The sequence below is a fragment of the Protopterus annectens genome, chromosome 4.part0 (genome assembly GCF_019279795.1).
Source record: "Protopterus annectens isolate FY-2018-M chromosome 4.part0, PAN1.0, whole genome shotgun sequence".
NCBI classification, from domain to species: Eukaryota; Metazoa; Chordata; order Ceratodontiformes; family Protopteridae; genus Protopterus; species Protopterus annectens.
Genome location: NC_056733.1, coordinates 380,572,121 through 380,584,620, shown reverse-complemented (window position 1 = coordinate 380,584,620; position 12,500 = coordinate 380,572,121).

Genomic DNA, 12,500 nt, shown 5'->3' with positions numbered 1-12,500 from the left:
TCTGACAATCAGTTGTATGTCATCATTTGCTGCCTAAACTTCTGGGATCATCCCACTGATTTGCCAGGGGAACAGGGTGACAGGCAGTGGATATGGCTCAATTAACTGGAAATTCTGAACAAATATGTACAGTTGTGGGGTATGATTCTGCATACAGCTTACTACCACTCCCAGGATTTGAACCATGGCTGTGTGTGCTAAAAATACAACAGTTCACGTCTCAGTTGAGTGTGCTATTTGGATTAATGTTTCTACCTTTTCACTGTTTTCTGTCTAGGTCTCTCTCAGTTGTACAATATGACCTCTTGTGATTACAACAGTCGTATACAGACATTCATTCACATTTCATTTATGTAGCACAGTGTGGGTAACAGTGCTTAATAGAACAGTACTATTAAGAGATTGTAACACTACATTACCATATGATAACAAGCAGTCCAGCAGTTAGACCTTTATTGTCAGGCTGTTAACCTTTTATTTATATACAACCTATATGAGACTCTTCCTGCCATATTGTCTGGTATATTCAGTACATGCCATACACAATACAGGTTTTATACTGGCAATTAACGTTCTATTACTTTTAGATTTATTTCTTATGACAGTACATGCAAGAGTATTACTAACCTGCCTCACGACACAACCTCTGCAATCTACAGGCATGGGCTTCTTGGTTCACAGCCCGCTCATCTGCTGTTGTCAAAGACATAAGAGGAATATTTAGCCATACCTATTCATAATATACATGAGCTGGCAATTATTAAACAGGTAGTAGACTGATACTTACACACGGCTGGGACATCACCCGTTCGCCTAGCCTCTTGGATCCACTGATCCAAGAGCTCCCTCTTTCTCCGCTTCAGGTAAGCATAGTGAAGCCTGATCTGCTCACCAGTTCGAGGTATGCCAGTGGCACTGATGAGGTCATGGGTGAGATGGTCCCAGGCTTCCGCTTTATATTGGGAACCCTGGTACTAGCCCTGCAGCGGTCTCTGTTCATGGTCTTTAACAAGGAGTCCTGCCATGACTTTGGACTCCTGGATGCCTCAGCACTATGCCTGGAAGCACACTCCTTCTCCCACATTGGTCATATTGCCTACAGGAGGAAGCTGCAACCAGTTATGAGATGTATTCCCACCTGTTGGGTTTAAATAGGGTCAATTTCCTGCACTTTACCATGACTGGACGGTTTTGAAAATGCTAAGCTATGGGCAAACCTACTTACCTAAGGTTGGCATTGCTTAAAGGGGTATACCAATGGGCAAACTGATTTAGCTGGCCTACACATTGTTTACACCTAGTAAGCAGGGCTGCACAATGCTTAGTGTTGCTTAGTTTTTAATTTGCATACTATTTGCTATTTGGTATTGATTTATTATTCATTACATGTTATATAATTGTTTGGTATCCATGATTCATGTGTACGTACACTGTATTGGGTCCTTGTGTTTATTAGGGGATTTCAACACTTTATTACAATGACACCTCACATCTGGACTTATTGCAGTACTCCAGTTCACATATTTATGTTATGTAATAGGTTATACAACATAAAACTGCATATCAATTCCTTTCACATGTAAATTGCGTTTTGCTATAGTGAGGATCTGTTTGGGGATACCTCAGGCTTATGTACTGCTGTGATGGCTTACAGGTTAACTACTGTGACTATAATGTACAGGATCCTGGGTGCAAGAGCTGTTTATTTTGTTGCTGGGCAGAACAGCGGTTGTTGGATACAGAGTGATTAAGGCACTTTTAAGCAATTGTAAGCAGGTTTACGTGGCGTTGCGCTACGATAAACAATGCTAACTTCCAGTTAAATATGCTTACAGAGGGTTAGCTTCAATATTACTTAACCTGTGTGTGCATTGCTTACCCCTGTGCAAACAGGCTTAAACCCACTTACTGCTGCTTAAATATGCTTACTACTGCTTAATAGTGCTTACTCCCACTTAACCCCGCACTAATTTAGACAGAAATGTAACATGATTCTTGGGAAGGTGGTGGGTTTGGACACTGTATGGATTTATCATTCATTACACATTATACCTTCGATTTGTATCCCTGATTCATGTGTACATATACTGTATGGGGCACTTGTATTTATCTGTGGATTGTACAACATTATTGCAATGACACCTCACATCTGCATTTAATGCAGTACTCCATTTCACAAATATATGTTTTTTAGTAGATTATACAACAAAAATTATTGTTCATAAAGTGATTTGACATGGAAAATGGAATATGCTGGAGTGAGACTCAAACTGGGAATGACTGTTCGTAATGCAAATGCTCTGACCACTACACTAGTGCAGTATTACTTCATTGGTATGTATCTTGATATTTATCTTCTTGTGCCATTTAAGCTACAGTATACATAGCTAAGCAATGGGCAAACCTGCGCACCTACGGTTAAATTTAATCTGTTTGATAAAAAATAAATTGTTTATATTATTATAGTTTAAATATTGCACTTATAAACTTGGGGGGTGTGATGGGGGTATGCAATCCCCCATGAGTGGTCTCGCTCATTGGGATTCAGGTTACAGGCTAAAGCTCTTGCCACCCCTATAGTCCCTTTATTAGGCAAGGTTCAAAGAATAAAACCACCACCGTAACAGATACAAGCATGCAAAATCTGAAGGTAATGCTACTCAATGCTAGAAGTCTAAACCTCAAAATGTACTCTCTCAAAGCACTCCTAAAAATGGAGAACATTGATATCTGTGCAGTAACTGAGACCTGGTTCAAGGCTCCAGAGAGCACCCCTACAATACCAGGCTACAACTCTTGTCACACTTTTCGGCCCCAAAACCAAGACCGAAACACTAAAGGTGGAGGACTGTCCATATTCACCAAGGATATTCACACCTCCAGGATAGTTGCCCAACACAATGCATCTGAAATTCTCCAGGTGCAACTAACACTAGGTAAGACTGCAATCCAAACTGTAGCTTGATACAGATCCCCCACCATGCCCCAAGATTCTCACTACACCTTTCTAAACATACTGGAAAATATTAAGATACAACCAAACACCCTAATACTGGGTGATTTCATCTACCCTGCCATTAACTGGGAAAACTACTTGAGTACCAACTCCTTTTCCCAATGGTTCTTGGAAGTCATAAATTCCAATGCCCTGGATCAACTAATCCATTGTCCCACCAAGGGCTCCAATATCCTAGACCTGGTCATTACCAACATGGGTGACAGATGCTCCACACCAGTGGTCACCCCCTCATTGGTCAGGTCTGACCATAAGCAAATCACTCTTGACATCCACATCCCACCCCCACTCCCACCCCCCAGTAAGGAAACCTCCTTAAAAAACTTCTCCAAAGCCAACTTCATGTACTGAAGTCAGAAGTGACAAACTTCATGACACCCATGCAGACGGGATCTGAAAGTTCGACTACAGAATCCTACACTAAGGCACTGTAAGAGCACATCCACTCGAGCATGAATCGTGCCATCCCAAATAGAACAAAGATGCTCTTCTCCAAAAAAAGGAGGCCAATCTGGTGGTCCCCTGCTATAAACAAACTATACAACAGAAGGAAGAAACTGTTGCAGAAAAGAGGAAAATCCCAGGATGCAAAAAACTCCCTCACCAGCCTCAGTAAGAAGCTGAGATCCCTCATAAAATCCTCAAAAGCTAGTTATGAAAATAAAATTGCCAAAGATTCCAAAGACAACCACAAGGCATTCTATAGTTATGTCAAGAATCTAAATGGAATTGCTCAGATCTGCTCTGAGCTACAACAGAATAGCATTAAATATACTGATCCCAAGGATATTGCCAATATCCTGGCAGAGCGATTTAGTGCCAACTTCACCCCCCTCTCACCCCCGAAATGGCCCATCTCAGTACCAAAACATTGCCAAATTCTGGTAATCATGGCCACACAGGTAGAAATCGCACTCTCCAAAGCTAAGAATATAGCATCCATGGGACCAGATGACATCCCAGGCTGTGTACTACATGAACTACAAAATGAACTGGCACCTCACCTAAGTGTCATGTTTAATCATAGCCTCACCTCAGGCTTTATGCCCACTGAGTGGCGCACAGCTACAGTTATCCCACTCCACAAGGGGGAATCCACCTTGGATCCCGGGAACTACCGTCCCATCAGTCTGACAAGCCTGATCTGCAAGGGCATGGAACACATTATCATGGAACTTATAAATAAAGACATTGGCAACCTTCAAACACTGGACCCCACCAAGTTTGAGTTTGTGAAGAGTCGATCTTGTCTCCTGAATCTGACTGACTTCTTCGAATCAGTCTCCAGAGCTGTGGACGAGGGTAAGGCGGTCCACACAGCCTATATGGACCTTGCCAAGGCCTTTGACACCATCCCCCCTCTGGAATCATAGATAAACTTACTAAGCTGGGCATAAATCCCTATGTCACTCAATGGGTTGCCAACTGGCTTACTGACAGAACCCAGAATGTAAAAGTAGCTGACTCCAAATCCAGCTCCAGACAAGTGACAAGTAGAGTACCTCAGAGTTCAGTCCTGGGACCACTCTTGTTTGGCATCTACTTCTCTGAAGTACAGACCAACACTAAGGGACTCTGGCTAACAAAGTTCGCAGATGACTGCAAACTGGGAGCCATTATTGAATCCCCAAATGATGTTGATATTCTACAAAAAGCCAGATGCCTGGTGCCAGAGCCATGGGCTCAAGCTTAATGCCAGGAAATGTATAGTTATCCACTTTGGAAAAAAACATGTACTGATGAATTACCACATAGGTGGCAGTACACTAAACATTGAAAGTGTGATGAGAGACTTAGGGACACAGGTGGACAGTGGTCTCACTTTCGATAACCACATCACCACAACAGTCAGGAAATCCTTTTATGTGGCACACCTCATCACTAAGGGCTTTTCATCCAGAAAAAAGGAGGTCATTGCCCCACTGTACTCATCCCTCATTAGACCCATTATAGAGCATAATGCCCCATTTGGTATGTACCTCACAAGACATCTGCAACAGCTGGAAAGGCCACAGAAATACCTCACTAAAAGAATCACAGGCCTAAAACAGATGCCATATGCTGACTGTCTAAAAAAACTCCAGTTATATTCTGTGGCATATCGTCTACTCAGAGACGATCTCTGCTTAACATACAAGGCCATGTCAAACCCTGAGCTGTTGGACATGCTCCACTTAAAGGACCACTACGGGCAAATGATGAAGAAAACATATTTTTTATCTTGCCATGATTTACTACACCTCCCAAAGCTGCCTGCAGCTAAATAAGTACTCATTCCTAATTTTATTTTGTTTTTACTCTTGTCTGCCCTCATGGGGGCAGACATCGTGATTCCTTTGGAAAGCTAAAGCTGTCCCCATAATGCACAGACTGTGAGAACAAATAGCCCTACCATTTGTTGTCAGACTAGACTTCCATTCACTTAGAATGGAACACCTGAAAAAAACTGCCAAGTTTGAGAGTCTGCAGCTCATGTTTCATTGACTGGTATGCACTGAGTTTTAAAAATGTTGTTCCTACTGATGTACTACACATTCCCTGAAAGAAACTTGCAAAAGTGTCAACAAATTACTGAGATAAAAAAGACTTTTCACAAGGAGCAGTTTTGCAAGTTTCAGTTCCTGGCCAGGTTACTCCTCCCATCTCCCCTCCTTCAGTGGGCTACAATTTCACATTTCCAGCTTTGCTAGATTCAACTATTTAGTCAGCTTTGAATGACAATAGACATAAAAAAAAATCACAGCCTGGTGTGCTACTAAATCTGTTCCCTTGTATGTCTCTTCACTTCTGAATAGCATTTCCCAGGAATTAAAAAAAAAAAAAGAAAAAGCAAACGCATCACTCTAGAGTTTAGGCCAGTCTATCCATTTTTTAAAATGTGCACAGTAAAATATTCAACTTGCAATGCATTTTGCCTGCTGACATGGGTATCTTTACAGTTATTCTCTTATAGTATAACCTGAAATTATGGTATTTAATGATAAATTTTACAACAGTTCTCAGTTTCTTAATGACCTCCCAAGGCTCTGATGTGACCTAGTACTTTTTCTTACTATTGCTTAATGTAGTTTGTCTTAATTGTATGCCTATAGCAGGCCTCTTGTCCTCTCAGCAACAGACTCCTGGAGAAAACTTCCAAAGCAGATACTTGTATTGAAAGAGTAGCAGCAGCTGAAGCAGTGATACCACACTCCAAAACAATGCACTCAAACATAGTACTGACAAACACAGGGGAATGTATATGTCTGAATCAAGCAGTGATGAAATTGCTAGGGACTTCACTGAGCACAATTTTACTCAATCACTCCATTTCATAATGCATAACATTTGCACCACACTTTCAAAGGCACACCTCCACCTTCCACAAATACAGCTACCCACACCCACACAACATATCAGGCAAATTTAAGGCTTTTCCCACCTCTCTGCAAAACACTGCTGTAATGGTTTTGGCAAACAAATGAAAATGATTGATGGGTGTTTGTTTAGGACTCCCATCCATATCTCTCAACAATACAGATTTTTGAAGGAAGTCCAGATAGTTTGTCTGTTTTTCATAAAATTTCAGTTTTCTGTCAAATCACTGGCCAATCATTGAACACTGAAGTCAGAAAATTGACAGGCATTTGATTTTCAGACTTCATATCCTTAAGAAAATTCACTCTAATGCAAAACCTGTTTATCAACGTTCTACATTTATAAGTGCGATATTTATAAATTGTCCCAATTTTTGGGCCTTTGTTCCCTATTATTTATGGCCTTGTCCAGATTTCTTGTTCTATGATGTTGAGAGGTATGCTGCCATCCCTTCCTACTGGAGCCAGTTCACTGCACTTGCACAAGTGTCCCCCTCAGCAGGGCAGCAAGCAGGTATCCATGCAGATTTGCTTTATAGTTCTTTTACACACACACACACACACACACACACACACACACACACACACACACACACACACACACACACTAGACAAAGCTGTTCAAAGTCACCAAACTTTTCTCCAAACCCAATTTCATGACACCTGCTGCCAATCTACTTGACAGTTTGCAGCTGTAAATCTTGTTGCCCATGTTATTTCTTCTTTTCCTTGGTTTCGTTTCTCTTACTTGTTATGTTGATTTTACTCATTTTTGTTCTCCTGCCTCTCATATCTACCCTAATTATTACTTCTAACAAATACTTTTTCTCACTCTTTCTTATCTTCCTCTCCTCCTCTTTATCCACTATTTGAACTTTTCCACTTTGACATTTGCTTTATGAGTAAATAATGAACTGTCACCCTTATAATGTCAGCACATTTCAATGCTACATAATATTGTATTTAGTCTAGTAAGTTCATAGGTAGGTACTAGGCTATCGGCCCAAGGACCTAAGTAAGCCTAGCTGACAGCGTTCCCTGGCTTATGCCACCCAAGAAAGTTATTTTCCTGTGCCACTGTCGAGCAGAGCCACAGAAGTGATCCCCGGGGTATATTTCCTATTTCCCATCCACTCAAAGATTTTTCTTGAAGAGTGCTAATGACTAACTTTGCTTGACATAGATGGGTAGCTTGTTCCAGAGTATGGGAAGTCTCTGGGACAGGAATCTATCCATCCAGCATGTCCCTGTTTATTATGGTGACAAGGTTTAGGTCCCTAGAGCGTGTAGTTCAGAGGGATTGGGATTTCTTTAGGTGCAGTATGCCCAACAGATCTGGGTTTGACATAGCTTTATATGTTAGGCAGAAATAACCTCAGAGCAGGCGATATGCTACAGAGTAAAACTTGAGTTTTTTGAGATGGTCAGTGTAGGGCATCTGTTTGAGGCCAGTAATCCTCTGTGAGGTACTTCTGTGGCCTTTCCAACAACTGCAGATGTCTTGTGAAGTACACTCCAAAAGGGGCGTTGTACTCTATAATAGGTCTAATGAGTGATGAGTAGAGGGGAACAATGACCTCTTTTTTCCTGGATGAGAACCCCTTTGTGATGGTGTGCCACGTAGAAGGACTTCCTGACTACTGTGGCGATGTGATTATCAAAGGAGAGACTACTGTCCACCTGGGTCCCAAGGTCTCTTATCACACATTCGGTGTTAAGTAGATTGCTGCCTATGTGGTAGTTTATAGGTACAAAGTTTTTACCAAAGGGGATGACCATGCACTTTTTGGCAATGAGCCTGAGGCCATGGCTCTGACACCAGGCATCTGTCTCAGTGAGGCCCTACTGTAGGATGTCCACATCATTTGGGGACTCTACTATAGCTCCTAGTTTGCAGTCATCTGCGAACTTCGTTAGCCAGAGGCCTTCTGTGTTAGCCTGTACTTCAGAGAAGTAGATACCAAACAGGAGAGGTCCCAGGACTGAACCCTGTGGTACTCCATGTGTCACTGGTTTAAAGTCAGATTTTGAGTCTGCAACTTTTACAGTGTGGGTTCTGTCAGTAAGCCAGTTGGCAACCCATCTTGTGATGTAGCGATTTATACCTAGTTTAGTGAGTTTAGCTATAACTCCAGAATGGGGGATGGTGTTGAAAGCCTTGGCAAAGTCAAGATAGACTGTGTGAACCACCTTACCCTCATCTAAGGCTTTGGTGACTGTCTCAAAGAAGTCGATTAGGTTCAGGAGGCATGATCTGCCTTTCACAAACCCGAACTGGGTGAGGTCCAGAATTTGGAAGTTACCAATGCCTTTGTTTATGAGTTGCAGACCAGGCTCGTCAGGCTAACAGGGCAATAGTTCCAGGGATCAGTGGTGGCTCCCTCTTTGTGGAGTGGGATGACTGTTCCTGTGCGCCATTCAGTGGGCACAAAGCCTGATATGAGGCTATGATTGAACATGCTGTTTAGGTGGGGAGCCAGTTTGTTCTGAAGATTGTGTAAAACGCAGCCTGGGATGTTGTCCAGTCCCAAGTATACTGTGTTTTTGGCTTTATAGAGTGCAGCTTTTACCTGTGTAGCTGTGATTACAGGGAGTCTGTATTCTTCCTGTATAGATATGGGCCCTTCAGGGGGTGTGAGGGGGGTAAAGTTAGCACTGAACCTATCTGCCAGGATGTTGGCAATATGAGTTGGTTCTGTAATTTTCGTGCCATTGTGCTGTAACTCAGAGCAGATCTGGGTGTTGCCACTGAGATTCTTAACATAGATATAGAATTCTTTGTGGTTGTCCTTAGAATCAGTGGTGATTTTGTTTTCGTAGCTAGCTTTGGAGGATCTTATAAGGGATCTCAGCTTCTTACTGAGGCTGACCAGGGAACTCCACCACTCATGAGATTTTACTCTCTTTTGCAACAGTTTCTTCCTTCTGCTATACAGTTTATAGCAGGTGACCACCATATTGGCTTCCTTTTTGTGAAGGATAGTTTTTTGGTTCTGCTTGGGATAGCATGATCCATGCACTCGTGTAAGTGCTTATAGAGTGCATTTGTGTAGGATTCAGCAGTCGTAACTGTATTGTCTATCTGCATGGGTGTCATGAAGTTCGCCACTTCTGTCTTAAGAAGCAGGAAGTTGGCTTTGGAGAATTTTTTTACCATGGTTTCCTTAATGGGGGGTGGGGGCGGGATGTGGATATCTAGGGTGATTAGCTTATGGTCAGATCTGACCAACGAGGAGTTGACTTCAGGTGTGGAACACCGGTCACTCATGTTGGTAATGACTAGGTCTAGGATATTGTTGCCCTTGGTGAGGGTGTGGATAAGGTGATCCAGGGCACTGGAATTTATGAATTCCAGAAAGCGCTGAGTGAAGGAATTGGTACAGGAGTAGTTTTCCCAGTTAATGGTGGGGTAGTTGAAATCACCCATTATTAGGGTGTTTCGTTGAACCCTAATATTTTCCAGTATATCAAGAAAAGAGGAGTGGGAATCCTGGGGCATGATGGGGGATCTGTAGCAAGCTACTATTTGGATTGCATTTTTGTCCATTGTTAGTTGCACTTGGATAACCTCTGATGCATTATGCTGAGCAACTAGTCTGGAGGTGTGGATACCCTTAATGAATATGGACACACCTCTGCCTTTGGTGTTCCGGTCCAGGTTACGTGGCTGAAAAGTCTGGTATGAGTTATAGCCTGGTAGTGCAGGGGTGATCTCTGGAGCTTTGAACCAGGTATAAAGTCACTGCACAGATATCGATGTTCTCCATTTTAAGGAGTGCCTCAAGTGAGTGCATTTTGAGATTTAGACTTCTAGCATTGAGTAGCATTACCCTCAGTTTTCGCTTGCCTGTTCCTGTTACGGTGGTAAATTTGTCATTTGAACCTTGTCTACTAAAAGCACTACAGGGGCGGCAAGAGCCTTAGCCAGTATCTGGAATCCTAGGGGCGACAGGTACAGGCCATCTCTGGCAAAGCATAGTGGTCTGTTGACCATGTCGTCCCAGGCAGACAGATACTGGATCTCCTTAGAATGACACCAGAAGCTTAGCCAATTGTTGAAGTCAATCATTTTGTCCTTGTACTGTGGTATTATTCTGGGTGATAGCAGAATGTTACTTGGGGCTAGGGTCATAACTGCCTGGGCTACAAGATCGGACAGCTTTACCATGTCTGTTTTCATGTAGTCCCAGTTATGTGGCGGATCCTGGCACCCGACAGGCAGCTGACAGTAACCTTCTCCTTGTTTAGCCTGGTGAGTGGGACATCAGTGTGCCTGACTATAGAGTCACCTATGACTAGTGTGTTGGGTACGTTGTTTTGCCTAATATATATATATATATATATATATATATATATATATATGTTTGCCCATAATATTTGATTGAGTGGGATTTTCATGACAGCATCAAGGAAACATTTTCCTTCCTTCTGTGTTTTTTTCTTATGTTTTGGATTTTTCTTGGTATAGTGATTGATTTTCCTAGTATATTTTATTTTTTATTTATTTTCCATTTGTTTAACCAGGTTAGTCTGACTGAACAGAAGTTGACTGTTTTCAGCGGAGGCTAAGGGAGAAACATAGTAAACAATTATAAAAAATAAAAAAAAATATACAAGCATAGCTATTTTGTACAAAGGGCATAGAAAATATAAAAGGAGTAAAATCAGAGTTTTAAAAATGATGCAGCATACAGTGGTTAGAATATTGAGAAACAATTAAACAATATATTATACAACAAATATATAATTGCTTGAACATAAATTCAAAAAGAAGTTTCCATAGACAGTCATAAACTAGAAATCATAACTATATTGATATGATTGCATTTATCTTGTTTTAATGATGATATATGTGTATTATTGTACGTGTCATATGTGCACAAATATTTGTATTAATCTATGTATTTACAGTATACTGACAAAGTACTGAGTCACATAAGAGGCTTGGGAGGTCAGTGTTAAGAAACTGAGAACTGCTGTAAAGCTTGGTATTGAATACCATAAGTTCAGGTTATGCTATAAGAGAATAACTAAGCAAAGATAACCATGTCAGCAGCCAGAATGCATTATAAACTGAAAGTTTTACTGTGCACATTAAGAAATGGATAAATTGACCCAAACTCTGGACTGATGTGTGTGCTTTGTTTTTTTTTTTTTTTGTTTTGTTTTTTTGTTTTTTATTCCCAGGGAATGCTACTCAGAAGTGAAGAGACATACAAGGGAACAGATTTAGTGGCACACCAGGCTGTGATTTTTTTTTATGTCTATTGTCATGCAAAGCTGACTAAATAGTTGAATCTAGCAAAGCAGGTACTGTGAAACTGTAGCCCACTGAAAGAGGGGAGCTGGGAGGAGTAACCTGGCCAGGAACTGAAACTTGCAAACCTGCTCCTTGTGAAAAGTCTTTATCGCAGTAATATGTTAACACTTTGCAAGTTTCTGTCAGAGAATGTGTAGTACATCAGTAGGAACAACATTAGTAAAACAGCACATACCACTCAATGACACATGAGCTGCAGACTCTCAAACTAGGCAGCTTTTTTTCAGGTGTTCCTTTCTAAGTGAATGGACGTCTAGTCTGACAAAAAATGGTAGGGCTATTTGTTCTCACAGTCTGTGCATTATGAGACAGATTTAGCTTTCCAAAGGAATCACGATGTCTGCCCCCATGAGGGCAGACAAGAGTAAAAACAAAATAAAATTAGGAATGAGTACTTATTTTGCTGCAGGCAGCTTTGGGATGTGTAGTAAATCATGGCAAGATAAAAAAAAATGTTTTCTTCATCATTTGCCCGTAGTGGTCCTTTAAAGAAATCCCAATCCCTCAGAGCCACACGCTCCAGGGATCTAAACCTTGTCATCACAATGAACAAAACATGTTGGACGGATAGGTTCCTGACCCAGAGACTCCCCATACTCTGGAATAGACTGCCTATACATGTCAAGCAGAGTGCCTCCTTGGCCCTCTTCCAAAGGAACCTTGATGATTGGATGGGAGATAGGAAATTCAACTCGGGGATCATGTCTGTCGCCCTGCTAGACAGGGGTCCAGAGAAGTAAATATTGTGGGAAGAAATATCCAGGGAATTGTTATGGCTAGGCTTGTATAGGCCCTAGGGCTGATAGCC